Source organism: Lipotes vexillifer, unplaced genomic scaffold (genome assembly GCF_000442215.2).
Source record: "Lipotes vexillifer unplaced genomic scaffold, Lipotes_vexillifer_v1.1 scaffold248, whole genome shotgun sequence".
Classification (NCBI taxonomy): Eukaryota; Metazoa; Chordata; class Mammalia; order Artiodactyla; family Lipotidae; genus Lipotes; species Lipotes vexillifer.
The window spans coordinates 1,132,021-1,151,394 of record NW_006777568.1 but is presented as its reverse complement, the minus strand read 5'-3'; positions in this window follow the sequence as shown (position 1 = coordinate 1,151,394).

Below are 19,374 nucleotides of genomic sequence, written 5' to 3'. Positions count from 1 at the left end.
GACCAACCTCGTGGCGACACCTCCAGCGGAGGAGGAAACACTCGGCAGAGCGCCGGCCGGGCCCAGGGACCTCAGGGCACAGCCTCCAACGACTCGGGGAGCTGTGCACGCAGTAACAACACCTGACTCAACCTTGGGCATCTCCTGGGCATCCAGGGTGATCCCGGGTCACACACAGACAGAAGGAGTCATTGTACCCTCCTCTCTGCCTCCTCCAGATCCCTGTCACGTGTCATCCTGTGTCACAGTGTGTCACCTCACAACCCTCTTATCTTCAGCATGTGAAGTCCCAGGGAAGGGATCTGCTCAGCCAGGCTGGAGGTGATGGCTGGGGGTGGACGGACCCATCAGTCCCCTCAGAACCCCAGGTGGTGAAGGAACTGTGTGAAGGAGACTCTAGGCACTCAAGAGGGAACCACCGCTTTTATTCACTGACTTAATTATTGATTAAATTTATCCTGCCCAGTTCCCCGGGTAAATTTCTGTAGAAAAAGAGAGAAAAGGTAAGTCTCCTCAAAGGCTCTTGAACCACAACCTTTTAACAGAGAGAGGGGTGCTGAGAGCAGTGTCTTACGACTTCTGCAGGAGCAGACAATAGGGACCCAGGCTGCACGCCTGACGCAGATGGCGTCCCTGGGAGGTTAAGGGCAGAGGGAAGCGTCAGGCAGGATGGCTCTGGGCCTGGGAGCAAAACCATGGAAACTCTGAAAGCCTCGGTCTTCTCTCTCTCTCTCTTTTTTTTAACATCTTTATTGGAGTGTAATTGCTTTACAATGGTGTGTTAGTTTCTAAAACAAATACCGCATGCTAACACATATATATGGAATCAAAAAAAAAAAAAGGTTCTGAAGAACCTAGGGGCAGGAATAAAGACGCAGACATAGAGAATGGACTTGAGGACACGGGGAGGGGGAAGGGGAAGCTGGGATGAAGTGAGAGAGTGGCATGAACATATATACACCACCAAGTGTAAAACAGAGAGCTAGTGGGAAGCAGCCGCATAGCACAGGGAGATCAGCTCGGTGCTTTGTGACCACCTAGAGGGGTGGGATAGGGAGGGTGGGAGGGAGGGAGACACAAGAGAGAGGAGATATGGGGATATAAAAAGTTAGTTATAAAGCAGAAACTAACACACCATTTTAAAGCAATTATACTCCAATAAAGATGTTTAAAAATAAATAAATAAATAAATAAAACAAAGTGAATCAGCTATACATATACATATATCCCCAGTCTACTGGTTCAAATGCTAATCTCTTCTCTAAACACAGACAGCTACCTGAGCATCCCTTAGTCCAGTCAGGTTGACACAGAAAATGAAGCCTCACATTCCTGTGGTACCCCACACACCTTTCATCCCGTTTCCTCTGAGGTTAACGTCTTGCATAAACCACAGGAAATTAACATTTGTACCATACTGTAAACTAAACTTTATTCAGATTTCATCTGTTTTTCTAAGAATGCCCTTTTTCTGTTTCAGGATGTGATCTGGAACACTGCATTCAATTTAGTGGTCCATATTTTTATTTTTATTTTTTGCAGTACGCGGGCCTCTCGCTGCCGTGGCCTCTCGCGTTCCGGAGCACAGGCTCCGGACGCGCAGGCTCAGCAGCCATGGCTCACGGGCCCAGCCGCTCCGCGGCACGTGGGATCTTCCCGGACCGGGGCACGGACCCACGTCCCCTGCATCGGCAGGCGGACTCTCAACCACTGCGCCACCAGGGAAGCCCAGTGGTCCATATTTTTAATCCCTAATTCATTAAAGAGAAGACTGATGGACCTAGAGTTTGTCATACAGAGTGAACTGAGTCAGAAAGAGAAAAAACAAATACTGTATGCTAACATATATATATGGAATAAAAACAAAGAGGCAGATGGCCCTCCCCATTGTGGGTGGGCCTCATCCTATCAGTTGAGGGCCCAAATTAGGGGGAAAACATGTGTAGGAAGGGTCAACCCCTCTTCTCTTCTTTAGCCAGGGCCGCCATGCCTTCCTGCCCCCAGACATCTGAGCTCCTGATTCTCAGCCCTAGGGCCGGGAACTGAGATGCACACTGTCTAGTCCCTTGGGTTTCAGGCCTCCAGACTCAGACAGAACTGCACTGCCAGCTCTCCTAGGCCTCCAGCTTCCGGACGGCACATCGTGGGACTTCTTGGCCTCCAGAAGAGGGTGAGCCAATCCCTATAGTAAATCTCCTCTTATATAAATCTATATATAGCCTACCAGTTCTGTTTCTCTGGAGAACCCTAACTAATGGAAGTAATTTCAAGATGTAAAGTTTAAAATAATGGCAGGATGGAGGAGGTCCTAGGTTATTGTTTTTAGAATGATGGCCTTTTAAGGCTTAAGGGATCCTGGCAGGCCCAGCCCTGGGGGCACCCTCAGCAAATGGAAGGTGTCCCATCTGCGGCCAGGACGGAATCAAGCCAGCCCCTCACCAGGGCGGGCACAGCCCCTCCTCCTCAGGCCCCTGCCACCTCCCTCTTGCTCTGCCCACCTTCTAAACCTCTGGTGAAGCTATTCCATCACTACATCCAGGTCTCAGATAGACCACATTCTCCCTGGACTCCAGGCCAGCACACACTGTGCCCGACACCTGTCTCTACTTTCTTTTTATTTTTCCTTAAATATTTATTTATTTTGTCCGCAATACATCTTAGTTGCGGCACGTGGGATCTTTAGTTGCGGCATGCAGACTTCTTAGTTGTGGCATGTGGACTCAGTCGCAGCATGCATGTGGGATCTAGTTCCCCAACCAGGGGTCGAACCGGGTCCCCCTGCATTGGGATTGCGGAGTCATAGCCGCTAGACCACCAGGAAAGTCCCTGTCTCTGCTTTCTTGATGTGGCCAGTGCCTACTGGGCCTCACTCGGTTTCAATGTCATTTCTCCCAAGGAGTCATTCCTGATCCCCATGAAACCAAATCAGGAGCCCCGCCATCTACGGAGGTCATCATCCTAATAATTTCCACCCTCAATCCCAAACCCTGCTGACTTACCGATCACCCCCTAGGCTAATGGCCCGGGGTGTGCTGGCTCAGGTCTGCACTGGGTAAATATTTGTTGAGTAAATGAATGAGTACTAATCACACCTCTCCAGGTGGTGGCTTGGGAAGTCCCCAAGAGAATGGTTGTGAGTCCTGCATCTTCACAGTCTCCCTCTGTGATGTCGAACACAAAGTAGGTCGCCAGAGAATTAATTGCTTGACGGAAGAGAAAGAAAAGAATCTCAAGGAAAAAGTAACTGTATGAAATGCAGCCAGGAGACCAGTAAGACAAAGATAAATCATTGCCTCCTCCAGGCAAGGATGCTGCCCTTGGCAGTGGATTCGGTGTGGTCCCTTGTTAGTCACTTATAACGTGAGGGCCTAAGACAGACCGTGCAATGAGCAGGATATCACCACCTGGCTCCACTCGCGATGCTTGCCCTGGCACGCCCAAACCTTCTAGGCAATCAAGCCGAACACTTGATAGGTAAATAGCCCCCAGAATTCAAGGCTCACCCTTCTTCCTTCTAATACCTTAACTCAGACACACTTCCCTCCTCCCATGAGACAGAATCCTCTTGCTCTCACTGACACCCACCACGTTACCCAAGGGACAGGTGATACCGCAGGATCCTACTTGTGCCTGCCTTCAGTGAGATCACAGTCTCTTTGGAGAAAATAGATTTGCAGTAAAGCATCCACAACCGAGCACGCCACAAGGAAGTAAGTGAAAAGGCCGCCCACCCGGGTGGGACCCAGGGATCAAAGGTGAGGATTCAGGAAAGGCTCTGTGTTGGAAGTAACCCTTGAGGTTCTGGGGATGCTCTGTGTCTCCTGTGAATGAAATGCTGTCTTACATTAAGAGTAAAACCTCCAACAGAAAGATGTGAGGATGTGGTAAGAGCGTGAGGAAGGCAGGTCTACAGTGATGCCTGCAGGTCACAGACCTGCTCTGTACGCCCCAGCATCAGGACCAGCTGAGTCATTTGCAGGGCCCAGTGCAAAATGAGGATGCGGCCCCTTTGTAAAAAATTATTAAGAATTTCAAGATGGTAACAGCAGAGGTATAGATGTCCCTTCTTAGCATGGGGGCCCAGGTCACATGCCCAAGAAGCCAGCCCTGCCCACTGGTCAAAGCCAAGGCCAACCTCACTCCCACATGTCTGATGGGAGCCATTCAGCCCGCGGCTAAGCACGGGAGGGCACTCAGCAGCTAAAACTCATTTTGACTGAACCCTGTAGCCAGACTTTTCCTTAAAGGATCATTGTCTGTATCTGTGGACATGTTCTAACCAAGTTCCCTTCTGGTCCCATGATCTTCATTAGCTGCTGCATAAATGTTCCCTGCTTTAAGATACTTAATGGTGGGACAACATAAGTGAAGGAATAAAGTGCAATGTATATTCAAGAAAAAAATCTAAATAAAAGAAAAACTGAAACCCAAAGCAAGTAAAAAGATGGAAAATAATCCCTCAACAGCACAGTTTGAAGAAACAAAAGCTTCAAAATAAGTCCAGGAAGGCAGAAGTATCTCACTTTCAATATCAGCTATAGGGGGGATTAAATGAAGCCAAAAATGTAAGGAGAATATTTCAGCAACAGCCATCAGGAGATCTATAATGGGTGACACAGAATCTAATGCAAAGCACAACCACAAAAAGTTCCCTAAGTATACATTTTTGAGATGTTGAGAGAAAATTAAGATATTAAAATAGTAATGATAGGGGCCTCCCTGGTGGCGCAGTGGTTGAGAGTCCGCCTGCCGATGCAGGGGATACGGGTTCGTGCCCCGGTCCGGGAGGATCCCACGTGCCGCGGAGCGGCTGGGCCCGTGAGCCATGGGCGCTGAGCTTGCGCATCCGGCAACGGGAAAGGCCACGACAGTGAGAGGCCCACATATCGCAAAAAAAAAAAAAAAAGAAAAATAGTAATGATATTATTGGCAATGCTAGCAAAACATAAGATTTATGCATGGATGGGAATGTTTGTAAATTGGCCTAAATGTCTTTTATTTGGCAACTTTTAATGTGAAATGAGAATTAGACAAATCTTTCTAGGAAAAAAAGAAAAAGCCAACGTTGTTTCAATTAAATCAGAGGAAGAGAGCGCAGGAGAAGGACCCACATTATCTCGCCTTTTGGGGAAACAGCCAGAGTTAATGTCTATTTGTCTGGAATACAAATCAAGGGGGCAGAGGAGCCCACATCCCTGCCTCCCCTCCTCCAAGGAGAGAGAGGCTGCTGTCGGCCACACCCTTTCAGGAGCATCTCTGAGCTGAGCTCTTCTGCGAAACCACCAGGCTGGGTGCCCACCTCCCTGCTTCCCGGGCTGAGGGTGCAAGTACCCCTGAGGACTCTGAGGGTCTCCGAGCATCCAGCGTGCCTTCTGAAAGATTCCAGAATGGGCTGTGGGTGGCACCATTTGGTACCGAGTACACTTAACTTTGTTTTCAATTTTTAGAAGATGGCAGTACATGCATACATAGTCCAAGGGGTGTAGAAATGACACATTTTAGATTTCTCAGGCAGCTTGGATTTCAAATATTACCTCTGTGACTTCTTAAGACCCTTCATACTTGTTGGACTGTAAGCCTCTATTATTATTATTGTTGTGGCGGTGGTGGTTATTGTTATTCTTCTTATTAAATGTGGTCCCTCTATGGTGCAGAATTCTGATTGGATCAGAACTTCAGTTCTCTCCACCATGTGAGGGCACAGTGAGAAGGTGCTAATTGTGAACAAGGAAGAGGGCCCTCACCAGAGGCCACGCTGGAGCCTGATTTTAGAACTCGCAGCCTCCAGAACTGTGAGAAATAAATTTCTCTTTACGACCTAAAAAAAAAAAAAAAAAGAGAAAAAGAACTTCAGTTAACTAGGACCACCTCTCCACTGCAAAAGTGTTCTGCTGATTGTGGGCTACCACTGCCTAGCTCAGTCCTTTGAGGTTTGCTGGCTGTGCCTTGGCTTTCTGTTATTTGACGCTGCCCTTAATCGTGACCCAGCAGGGCAGGCGGGGGCTGGGCACATCCTGCTGGCCAACCCAGCCATCACCTTGTTTTCTACTGGCAACAGGGACCCTCCTTCCAAGGGGTTAACAAGGCTCTGCCTGGGCTGCTGTCACGGTAATAGCTCTACGGGGGCTGCTTGCAGCTCTCATCTCAAGCGACTTCTTATTCACATTATATTAAATTATTACACACATTATACCGATGAACACTGTATATTTCTTCAATTAAAATTCCCTACCCACATATACTGTTTTAATTGCTGGGAACGCCAGTATTAAGTCAACATCTCTGTTCAACACAGGATTCAAGTTGCTTTTCACTCATCAGTTGGAGCCACACCTTTTCACACCTCCTTCCAGAGTGAGAACTGACTTGAGAGGGACCAGTTATCCTTTCCAGAAAGAGACCAGAAAACCACTGCCCCCAAACTGTGCCAGCTTTAGGTGTGTAGGGGAGTTAATAGCTGGCTGCTGGTTGTCTTCAGAGAGAAAATAAAGGAAAAGTTCCCTGTCACCAGGAATGCGAGGAATGGACAGGACAGACCACAGACGGCACTGGTGCAGCCAGTGGGTGGTGGCCCCCAGACAGGGCAGCGGCCGCTGACGTCTCTTCTCCAAACACCCAGGGCTCCTGCACCGTCGCTCGCCTCCTGCAGCCGCCTCCTCTCTACCTGAGGAGGTCTCTTGTCGAACCTTTAGAGACCAAGCCTGGGGAGCCACCCGCCTGTTTTCATTCAACAGACATTTACTGTTCATCTGCTCTGTTCCAGCTTTGCTCTGAATGGGAGGACCCCGAGGTGAGGCCCATATACACCTGCTCAGAGGCCTGGTCTGGGGAACAGCAGAGATTTCCTCAACTGAAGGAAGGAAGGAACCAGAAAAGTAAGAAAACACAAAAGAAACCAGACCACAGGACTCTACCCAGCATTACTTTCAGGCCTCAGCTTGACAAATGGCTACACTTAATCAGCGCAGAGGAAGCCAGAAGGTTGAACAGCATAAACAACCTGTGGAAATGTCCTAGTTTCTTCAGTAGCCAAACCCTCACTGACACACACTCTTCACATCCTATGTGTTCGGCTTTTCTGCACACGATTTAAACATTTCCCCACGTCTTTTCGCATTTTCCCATAGAATATTAAAACGCTGATATAATGCAAAATGCTGCTCTCCCACTGTAAGTGCAAAGTGGAAAGTAAATGTGTATAAGCCAATGAGGCCAAATTCCATTTTGAAAAGTGAATTTTCTGCCACTGAAAGGCTGCCCCAGCCCTGAAGTTTGCCCCTTTGTCACAGTCTAGGGTTTCTCAGGGTAGGAAGTTGGTCTTGGAAGGGGCAGCCCAGGGTCCTCCTCATGTGCGACCTGGGACACTCTACCCACCACAGCCTCCCCCCAGATTCATCTAGAATACATTTACTCTGGCCCTCCAAGTCACCAAAGTCACCCACACTTTCCCTTTCATTTTCTGTCCTGAGGACCCCTCACACACTGCCGGCTTTATTAGAACTCAGCAAAGTCACACGTTGTCCTATTTCCCTACCCCTGCAGCCCGTCAGCTGCCCAGAGGTGCTTTAGTCAGTGCAGTAAGGGGTGAAACCCTCCCCTCCCCACAGACTGCCACTCAGCCACCATCAGGGGCCTGGTACTCACAGCCCACGGGGACAGAGGAGAGAAGTCAGGCCATCGTCCAGAAAACTGCCGGCATCGCTGAGCCCCTGGGCCTGCAGAGCTGGGATGCGAACCCGGGGCAGTGAAAAGCAGGGGGGCAAATGAGTCACACAGGCAGCGATGTCACCCTCAGCCTGACAGCTCAGCAGAGGTTCAGGCCAAAAAGACTTGGATGAATAGCCTGCAGTGGCAGCGTGGCATTCCAGGCTGGCCGGGCTTGGGGTCAGGGGCCGGGCAGAGGCAGAAGAGCAAAGAATGAACAACCAACCACGTTAAAGCCAGGAGGCCAGGAACTGCGGAGGCACAGCAGGAGGCATGGTGGGAGACACGACAAGGACAGAGGTCACAGCTTGGGTGGGTCCCAGGGACACGGCCGTTTCACCTGGGCCTGGGACAGGGTCAGTGCTTGCATCTTACCTCTAAGACCACACCCACATGGCATCGTTGAGTTCCTGCCCTGTGCCAGGTGCTGTGCTAGGCTCTGATGCCATCAGGCTGAAAGGACCCTGTTTCCTAAGTCTCCTGCTGGCTGGGGGGGCAGCCGTGTGAACAGATAATTCCGACTCAGTTGAGTGATTGGTGCCGCTGAGTGTGGTCCCCACTGTACGGTCAATGTCCAGCCAGGAAGAGCATTGGAAACATATCTGTGAACAAAGAAATGAGGAGGTGAGTGTCTTCACTTGAGCTGCTGTCCCAGAAGATCATAGACTAGGCAGCTTGAACGGTAGAGATCTGTTGCTCACAGTTGTGGAGATCAGGATGCCGGCAGATTTGGTGTTTGGTGAGGACCCTCTTCCCGGCTTTCAAAAGCCTATCTTCACACTTGGTTCTCACACGGGGAAGATGGGAAGTGAACACTTCTTCTAGGGGCACTAATCCCATGCCGGGGCTTCCCCTTCGGGCCTGATGACCTCCCCGAGGCCCACCTCCTAATATTACCCTATCTGGGTTTAGGGCTTCAGCAGATGAATTTTGAGGGGACGCGGACATGCAGCCCATTACAGCGAATGAATGAGTGAATGATACGAGTGGGTGACAGAGAAGTAAGGAAGAGAGGCTGCTGAAGAAATAACAGAGGGGGAAGTGACCAAATCACGTGGCCATAAAGGGTCCGTATATTCCAAAACACTTGTCTATTTTTGCCTATAGCTCCTAACAAATTGCAAACAATTGCTATCAAATTAAATGTTTTACTACATACTTTTTTCTTTCTATCTGTCATGGAATGAGAAAAAAACATTCATTAATATTTATCAAAATGATGAGGCCGCGCTGACAACAGTCAGGTTATCTGAAGGTCCTGAAACACAGAAGTTGCTGATTGGGCCGGGACCTCAGGAGGGAAAAGAGGAGGAGCTTTGCTCAGGAAACCTGGGATCCAGGGCTGGAGGGGTGCTGGGAGGTGGACACAGACCTAGCTGTGAGGACGCCTCGAATGCGGTGGGGCTACAGATGCTGCCTCGTGTGTGTGTGTGTGTGTGTGTGTGTGTGTGTGTGTGTGTGTGTGTGAAACCAACAGAGATTCACTGAGTGGGCCTCCCAGGTTCTAGATTTCTCTGTGATGTCTAGAAATAAATAATATTCATCATTTCATTCACCATTCATCAAAATAAAATTTTATCGTTATAAAGATAAAGGCCCATTTATGGTGAAAGACTGAAAACTTTCAGTAAAAATTAAGACACAGGAAAGGGTTGGAAAGAGCAATGCCCCTCCTCAAGATGGCATAGCTTTTAAGTACTAGCCTGAGGTTCGAAAGCCTGCAGGGGCCTCTTTTCTATTTCATCTCTCTACCCCCATGTCCCTCTAATGGGCTATAAGCTACTGGGACCAAGGTTTGGGTTTTACTTGTGTCTGAATCCATTGTGCTCTCACAGAATCACTGTGTTCCGTTGCCACCTGCCCTGCCCACCTCCCACCGCCAGGAAGGTGGATGCCCTGGGGGAGATGGACACACCATAGAGAGGACCTCCTTTTTACTGTTTGACAGTCCCCCGACCCCTGGCCTATTTTAAGTGCCAGTATGCCATGAAAACAGCAGATCCTTGTCAAGCAGGTTTTGGTTCCTTGATTCTTTTGGGTTTACCATATACTAAGCAAGGTTTGGCTCTTGTTCGCTTTAAACTACCTTTTTAATGAGGCAATACAGACTACAAAATACCCCACATAACAGGGCTGCAGTTGTCTGGGGCACCCTGACCATCAGAACCACGCCTACCTCACAGGCAAGACCTGGATCATTCAGGCCATGTCAGATTCCTAGATTGGAGTTCCATGTGTTTTTACACTTTTTTCCCCTTCTACAATTCAGGAAATTCATTCATTCATTCCTTCTCTTAGTATCTTAACTGGGCCTTTTAAAATGCAGATATTCCTTAGCCAGTGAAATGGAAAATCCTATCCAATTCGTGTGCTAATTTGCTACATAAAATTGACTGAAGATGTGAAGCTGCATCCCGTGCTCTCCTTGAAGGCGCTCCATGCTGGAAAAGGTTACCAATCATGACATTCTGAACACTCTTGGTAAAGAGACGGAGCTGCCAGAAGATGCTAAACCACAAAAGATGGCCCTCCATTGACACAAATAGATTCAGCCATCGGATCTGTGAGAGGAGATACATCAGGCAAGTATTCTGGGGGATTTTTCAAAAGAGACCCAACGTGGGAAAAGTCGCTGGTTCCTCTTCCCCATTCGCAGTTGGAGGGAACCCAGATAGAGGCTTGTGCTTCCTGGTGTCGCATCGTGAAATAATGCAAGTGAGAAGATGCAACTGCATCGCAAACTTATCAAAATAATTGCCACGGACAGGTGATTTGACAGGCTCTGTTCAGACTTCCCCAGCAATCCAGCCCACAGTGGTCCATTTTGGAATCCTTCTGGCTCCGTCTTCTGGAGGGTCCCCTCTGATTATGTTTTTTCATCCTAAAAGTTTCCCCTGGGGAAGGCACTGCTGTCTTGGCCAATCAAGGGTGGTTAACAACCATCGTAGAAGCTGCCTACAGGTTGACAGGTAAACCGGTCAAACATCTCATGTAATCTCTCAGGTAATTTGGTGTCAGAGCTTTAATAATTTCTATGAATGTCTTCATGCAAAGCTTCAAGAGTTACTTTCATTTTTGACAAAAGGCAAAATCAAATAGGATCATTTAAAAGATCAATTATGCCATAAAGAACAGCCTCCCCTTCTGATTTCTGTGTTTTTATTATAATCAAATAATTTAAAAGGATTAGAAATGACAACACTAATCGCTAGTTGACTTCTATTTGTTCTAGAAACAGACACTAATTGTTTGTGTCAGTTTACCTTATTCATCCCAGTGCTAAACTTTTCCATCAGGCGAAGCCAGCATCCCAAAGCCTGCGCCCCTGGCATGGTGTGAACGGGGGCTGAGGCGAGAACAAAGCCGTGGATCAGGAGAGGGGGGCTGAGCGTGTATTCATTAGCTCTCCTGTACTACACTGTATTTTAATTAATCTGACAGATTTTTCAAAACTGGAATTGACTTTTCACCATTCCTGGACCATGTGAGCAGTTTTCCTGTCACTGAGCAGGTCATTTACATTCGACACTCTTAGCTGGATTGATCTCCTGTCCAGCCGCAATGGCTGTGGTGCTCTGGCAGGGGACTGTCCTGCGTTTCTGGGCACCGTGCCCCTGTCAGAACCTTCTACCCAGAAGGTTGTCACCTGTAAACGGTTGAGCTGAACCAAGCCCCTGCAACAGTAATCCAACCCACCTCAACAGCGTTCAGAAAAGCATCTTCTAAGCACACCGCCTAAGGTCAAGAAATATGCTCCTTTGGAATAAGACAAGGATGTTCGCTCTCGCCACTATTACTCAACATAGTTTTGGAACAAAAAACTATGTTGCCATGGCAATCAGAGAAGAAAAAGAAAAGGAATACAAATTGGAAAAGAAGTAAAACTGTCACTGTTTGCATATGACACGATACTATACACAGAACACCCTAAAGATGCCACCAGAGCTAATCAATGAATTTGGTAAAGTTGTAGGATTCAAAATTAATGCACAGAAATATCTTGCATTCCTGTACACTAACAACGAAAGATCAGAAAGAGAAATTAAGGAAATAATCACATTCATCACTGCAACAAAAAGAATAAAATACCTTGGAATAAACCTACCTAGGGAGACAAAAGACCCGTACTCAGTAAACAGACACTGATGAAAGAAATCAAAGATGACACAAACGGATGGAGAGATATACCATGTTCTTGTATCGGAAGAATCAATATTGTGAAAATGACTGTACTACCCAAAGCAATCTACACATTCAGTGCAATCCCTATCAAATTACCAATGGCATTTTCCACAGAACTAGAACAAAACAATCTTAAAATTTGTATGAACTTTTGACCTTTTGAAGAGCTTGCAAATTAGGACACCCTCTCCCCTTGGCTGAGGTTCCCACGTGACGCAGAAGCCCCAAGCTCCCTTGAATTCCCATCAGATCTCTGACTAGTGCAGCATCGGTGATGTGAATGAGCCTTAGGTGGGTCCTGGTGCTGGAGAAAACTGCTGCTGTATTTTGGGAACACCTGCCACTGAATGATGCTTCCAACGTGTACTCACTCAGGATTCACCAATCAGGCAGGAGTGAGTCTTTGACTCAAATTCCTTAAAACCCTCAGTAAGACGGTTTCCTCTTCACCTTCTCTCTTCCAGCAGGTCCACGCCAAGATCCATGACTCAGTCAGGAGGCCGGGTCTGTGTGGACCTGCTCCCCTACCCCATAGGCTCTGAACACCCTTACAGCTGCAGCACCTTTGGTAATGCTACCCGAGTTGAGGAATTTTTGCTGTCCCCCCCTTCCTATCGTGAAAGTGGATTTGGGACCCTTAACTTTGAGGGGGATCTAGGCTTCAGCCTGTAGGTATCTTGTATCGCTAGACAGGCCTCTGCTCCCTTCTTCTGTGATGAATACTCTCCAGCCCAGCAGAAACCTCGGAGCAGACATTGGTGCCCTTTCTCAAGTGAAGTCCTGGCAGCTGCCGCCCCATCTTATCTAGATTTGAGGGAGCGGGGATGAGACAGAATGCAGAGCCCGTAGCATCTGGCCTTCCCCACCCATTCCTGCCAGTTCCCAAATGCTCTGGAAATCCCAGTCACCTTCCCAACAGCCTTTCCCCTCCGTGTTGCCCCGACTGACGATGCCTCTCGGTCCCTGGTTCCTCTGTTCCTCATCCAGCACCACTGACTCCATGGGTGCTTGTGTGTTGACACCGCCTTTGAAAACAGTCCAAGTCTCTTACCATCTCTGATTTCTGTCCTAGAGACGATATAAGGAAATACAACACTCTGATCACTCCATCTCACCCAAAGCAAGAACAACTTAAAGGATTTAGATACTGAGAAAAAAGACAGTTACTTTCAGAAACACGCACAAGAGATTTTGAAGGCTCTCGCGACTCAGGTCCAGGACCGCAGGCCCCAGCCTGCTGGCTCGTGCTTGAAAGCGTGGCTGCATCTACAAGACTGCCAACTTGAGCACAGGCTAATCTGCAACCAGACCCTAGGAAAAGGTACAATCGATTAAAATGTATCATGTGGCACTCTGATTCACTCTTCCATCAGTAAGATTTTTTTCTTAAAAACGCCCACAGTTGTATACATCACCTGCCCCGACGACCCAGTGGTATGCCCGGGCTGGCTTGGACAGACTCTCCAGAGTCTGTTGTTACATTTTCAGGAATTTTGCAAGCTGGCTGTTAAACAGAGCTGTTATTATATATTAAGTTCTGTAAACTTATATAAATCATACTTTGAAAAAGGTAACAGTTTCCCAGAATAATTCACTTTCTAATTGCTCTAGTAGATTTTCTTACTGTCTACGCGCTTAAGGTTATTTATGTCAATTTTATCCATACGGTGAAAATACTACACGTTGATTTGCTACGTGGTGGCAGTATTTACACCACAGAAATTGGCAAGCACTCTAGATCAGGGCTTTCCCCCTTTGGAGAGCTGGTTGTTAAGTAATTAACAGCACAGCACTGCCTACACCCGTGGCTCTGCAGTATTTCATGTTCAGTTAATCTTTGGGAAGGACTCGGAAGCCCTGCTTCTTCACTGGTACTACTCATCAAATCTGTTGTCCGTCCACATTTATCTGCTAACATTCATTCACTCCTATTCATGGGAAGTGAGAGTCTCATCTTTTTATTTATTTTTTTTCTTTAAAAAGATTCAACCCTGTACAGAATTATCCCATGTAATGGACCTTGTCTCCATACTGCAATTATTAACATTGGGCAGAGGTTGTGTGTTTCTTGGCAGGGCTCACGTTCCCATGTATAAATCATGATAAAGTAGGTTTGCTCTGGAGGGTGGACTGATGTTTTCAATTTGGCCAGTGTAGAAACTGAGTTGGATTTAAACAAGGGCTCTTTTAAAAATTGAAGGCCGGTTGTAGAGACATGACAGAAATAACTTGGACACGTTTGCAAACTTTGCAGCCAGCGGAAATCAGCCCAGGGACAAAATGTACCCACTGTGCCAGAGAGGGTCTTCCCCGGAAGCCTCGTGGACCAGCCAGTCTGTGCTGTACACCTTTATACAGCCAATGACGAGGATGCTTCACTTGTTAAACGGGGAGCTTGCGGTCCTTGTGTTGGGTCGGTGAACCTGGGCTCACACATCCTGCGGGGGATGGAGGCACATCGGCTGTCTTTGCAGTAAAGCTCTCCAGTTTCTCGGATTGTAAAAAAAAGAAAAATTATAAAAAAATTTTTAAATGTACATAATCATTGTGTTTTCGCCAAGTAGCATACTCATTACTTGCTGATACAGGGATATAGGCTTTATTTCATAGAAAGGTTAAAGAACTTAAGAGAAGTCTAATAAACACCAGCATAACATTTAAAAAAAAATACATGAAAGCTTGACTTTAGAGTATATAGATGACAAGGATTTGGTAGTTTGTTTTGAATATGTATAGTGGCTAGCAAAATTGCATGAACGTTAGCATACATAATTGACATTTTATAATAAAAGTACAATTAGATAATCCATCAATTCTAACTTTTATTAGTTTGTAAATCTTTTGTGAATTTTCTCAAATTATTAATATTTCCTTCAAGTTTCAAAAAAAGAGAAAAGAAAAGAAAAGAAGCAAGGTGGCCTGAAGAATATGTGTAATCCCCTCATTCAGAGACTTTGCATGACATGGACCACACTCCCTGCTCCGGTTTTAGGCAAATTTGCCGTCATTCCTCGGTCGCCCCATCCCACCCTCGGCAATGACTCTGCTCCCACCTCCCTCCCAACCCCTCCTTCCTCGGGTGGATCACAACTCACTTCTCCATGTCTTCTTCCTGACAGGTTAGGGCTCAAAAATTTTTTTTAAATAAAATAAAAGTCACATCATGCCTGTTTTCTTACCCCTGGGGGAGGAGTGAACAGAACGGGTCCTTCTGCCAAGATCTCCAGCCTGATCTGATTAAAGACCCTGCTGCTCCCTGTCAACATTCCCTGGTTTCCTGTAACTTCATCTCCTCATCCTAGTTTTTCTTCACTTATTACTTTTAGATGAATATTTATTGAGGATTTATTAGATGCCAGGAAGAAGGAACAGCATGCCGGAAGACACTTTTGGGGAACTCTATGAAATCTGACAGTAGTAAAGGAGGTCCTTTGGAAAAATGATGCCATTTCCCAAATCAGGATAAATAAGGATAGATAAGGATGAAGGAGGTGGACAGGTTATCAGGGAATCTTGCTAATGTCGGGATTTTTCTTTAGGAAAGGAGAGCTTCTAACTGATTTTAACTCAGAATCTATGTCTGTGCATGTATACACGCACACATATTTAAGATCAGGAGAAATCACAGCTCAGTGCATCTTTCTCTGCTGTCACAGGATGGCGCTCTAGTTTGTGCCTTGCTGGGAAAATGCTGGTGTTAAGTCACCCTCCCACTGTCTCTTCAGTTCTGTCTTTCATTTAACTCAAAGAGCTCTCTAAAATTTTCTGAACTAAATATTTAGTTCTGAGAGGACCCAAACAATACTCTTACACACTTTTCTTCTTACTGCTTTTCAATAGACTAGTGAGTTCTGTCAGTCTGGGTGTGTGTGTGTGCACAGGCCTGTGAGTGACAGTCCAGGTGACAGGATCTATCCTTCAGTATTGTTAAAAACTGTTGAATTCAGGGTGTGACTCCCTGTTACGGCTGCCCGGTCACAGCAGGCTTGGTCACGTGACCTCTTTCGGTCAATGACGTGTGAGCACAAGCCACTCCTAGGGAGATGCTGTTAGAACCAGGGCTGCTTGGCAGTGATTTCCTTTTTCACTTCTGCCAGGAGACCAGCACCCTCCCAGACATGGGCTGCTCTCTCAGCCTGGGTGCTGTAGCGAAGACAATCTGGAGAAAACCACACTAGACTCATGATGTTTGTTGTAAACCACTGATATTTGGAGATTTTTATTTTTTAACTTTTTCCTTTGTGCCACTTAACCTATCCTGATGGGCTAATATGCTTAATTTTCTGCTTGGCGTTTCAGGCAAGCCTATAGGGAATTATGATTTTTACTCCATCCTGGGGGATTTGTCTCAAACCTATTTGCTGCTAAAGTGAAAGATGATTCCTAGTATCTGTAATGTTGACAACATTTAGTTGCCTCAGGTCTAAGAGAACTGGACGCAGTGATGCTTCTATTGGGATGTATGTGGATAAATATGTAATTATTAGGTGTCTACAGAGTGAATAAAACACAAGGCACCTTGGTAAATAATGAGAAATAACACAAAAGAAGTCAGGAAACAGTAAATAAGTATCTTTTTTTTTTTTTTTTTTTTTTTTTCGGGGTAGGCGGCCCTCTCACTGATGTGGCCTCTCCCGTTGCGGAGCACAGGCTCCGGACGCGCAGGCCTCAGCGGCCATGGCTCACGGGCCCAGCAGCTCCGCGGCACGTGGGATCTTCCCTGACCTGGGCACGAACCCACGTCCCCTGCATCGGCAGGTGGACTCTCAACCACTGCGCCACCGGGGAAGCCCAGTAAGTATCTTTTAAGTGGTAAGTTATATCTGCATCCACCCAAGCTAATCAGATTCAGTTTTGTTTGAAAACATCAGTCTCATAAAGAATTATTTTTTATTAAAACAATCATTAAAATTTATACTAGCTGCTCTTAGTATGTTTCTCTTATTGGATGTGAACATTCCTTCCCACTTGACCTCAACCCATCAACCTAAGTAGCTCACAGACAAACCCCTTGTGCCCCACACATTAAACGATATTTCCCCTGGTTTTCACCGGAGCTCCTTTAACAAAGATTCTGAGGCTGCCCCCTACTTCTTCAGATATTTTTATTGTTTTTTAATTAGAAGAAATTTTAATGGAGTCATGCTTGTAAAAAAAGAGTCAAGTTATGCAGAATCATACTGAGTTAAACGATGGATTCCTTTCACAGCCCCTCCCAAACCCACCTGCCTTTTCAAAAATAACCACTGAAAACAGTCGGTATGTATGATTTATATCTTTATGTCAAGATTCATCAGTGAATATTTTGCACATGCAAGTTTGCTCTTATTAAATATCCCTCATATTGGTCTGCAGCATCCGTTTCCCCCCTGTCAATGTATCTTTCACCTTTTACAGTGTTATTTTTTTATGTGATGATTTTTAATGCCTGCATAGTATTCCATAGAATGGATGTACCATAGTTATTTCACCATTATCCAACTCATGAGCGCTTAAACTGGCTCCAGTTCTTGGCTGTACAGATAAGGCTGCAGTGAGTACCCGTATGCTTTTGGCTTTATGTAATTGTCCTAATATTTCTACAGGATGTCTCTACAAGGGACTTGCTCTCGAGGATATGCACACTGTAAACTGTGATAACTGCTGCTATATTTCCCTCCAAAAATGCTCTAGCAACATCTGCTCACTAAACCACAGTGAATGTGTATGAGGGTGCCTACTGCTCCCTAGCATTGCTCTCAGTCCATGTTACTTTAATATGAATTAGCAAAACATAGAATCTCTTTTCTATTATAATTTGCAATATACTCCCTACTACTTTTTTCTGTAAGTTGCTCACATTTTTTAAGGTGTACAATGTGATGAGTTAATATATGTATACACTGTGAAATGATTACCACAATCAAGTTAACTAACACATCCATCAGTTCACAGAGTTACTTGCTTGGGGGTGATGGGGGCTAAGAACACCTAAGATCTACTCTCTTAGCAAATTGCAAGTATACAATGCACTATTACTAACTATATTCACCATGCTGTACATTAGATCCCCAGAATTTATTCATCTTCTAGCTGACAGTTTGTATTCTTTGACTGTTCTCTCCCAATTTCCCCCATCCCTCATCCCCTGGCAATCACTAATCTACTCTGTGATATGCTCTATTATTGAATTAAGAATAGACTCACATGGGGCTTCCCTGGTGGCACAGTGGTTGAGGGTCCGCCTGCCGATGCAGGGGACACGGGTTCGTGCCCCAGTCCGGGAAGATCCCACGTGCCGTGGAGCGACTGGGCCCGTGAGCCATGGCCGCTGAGCCTGCACGTCCGGAGCCTGTGCTCCGCAACGGGAGAGGCCACAACAGTGAGAGGCCCGCGTACCACAAAAAAAAAAAAAAAAAAAAAAGAAAAAAAAGAATAGACTCACATGTTTCTGCATATTTATATTGGTTTCCCACTTGGAAATCTTCCTGCTTGCTTTTCCTTTCTTTTTTTCTTTTCTTTTCATCTTTTTTCCTCTTTTACTACCTTTTGTCAAATTTATTATAATCTATCCCTTTATTTTAGCTTTTTTTACCTTTTAATCTTTTAATTTTTCAAGGTCATGTTACTTTGTGTGTCTTTCCCGTATATAGCGTATCACAATTTTTTTTTCTTTTTTTCCAATCTGCTCTTTGTCCTTTAATATGCAGAATCATTGCATGCTCATGTATTGTGTTAATTGATATATTTGATTTCCTGACTGTTTTTTGTCTTCCATGCTTTAGCTAGATGAATTAAGTTTTCTTTTTTCCTACTTATTTGAGCTAACGCTTTGGAATTTATATATATTATATCTCTTCTTCTAATATTACACTTAAATATGTTTTTATATCTATGCTGACAACTCTTAACTATAATTTATCCCTTTCCCCAAATAAGGCAACTTATCTTTCTCCCTATATCTTAAGTTTAAATGAAAGTACCTATATTTTTTCAGAATTATCCTCATTCTACTTTCTGAGTCATTAATTATTAATAATTGCTTGAAAAATGTTCAATCACATTATGAAAAATATACTAAAATGGGTTATAAAATGCTTTATAGTACTTTTGCCCATTACTGCCTCTTTTATCTCATATATTTGTATTTATCAAGTTCATGTTTTTATTTTGTTGGAGTACCTCCTTGAGAATCCTTAAGAGAGAGTAGTAAATGTTCTGAATGCTTGCAAGAGTCAAAATGCATTTATTTTAGCTTTGGTTTTAGTTTGAATAATGATTTAGATAGAGAATTCTTGGTTCAAAATGTCCTTTTGAAGACACTCTTCCACTCTTTTTTTTTTTTTGTATCCCATGTTGCAAGCTAGAATTCTAATACCAGTCATTTCTTTTGTTGATAACTTTTTGTCAGTTTTTAGTATTTTCTCATTTTCCTTGCATATAAGTTAGGGTTCTGTCAGGAAACCAGGTTATTTTCTAAGTATTTCAAGTGTGAAGGTATTTAATGTA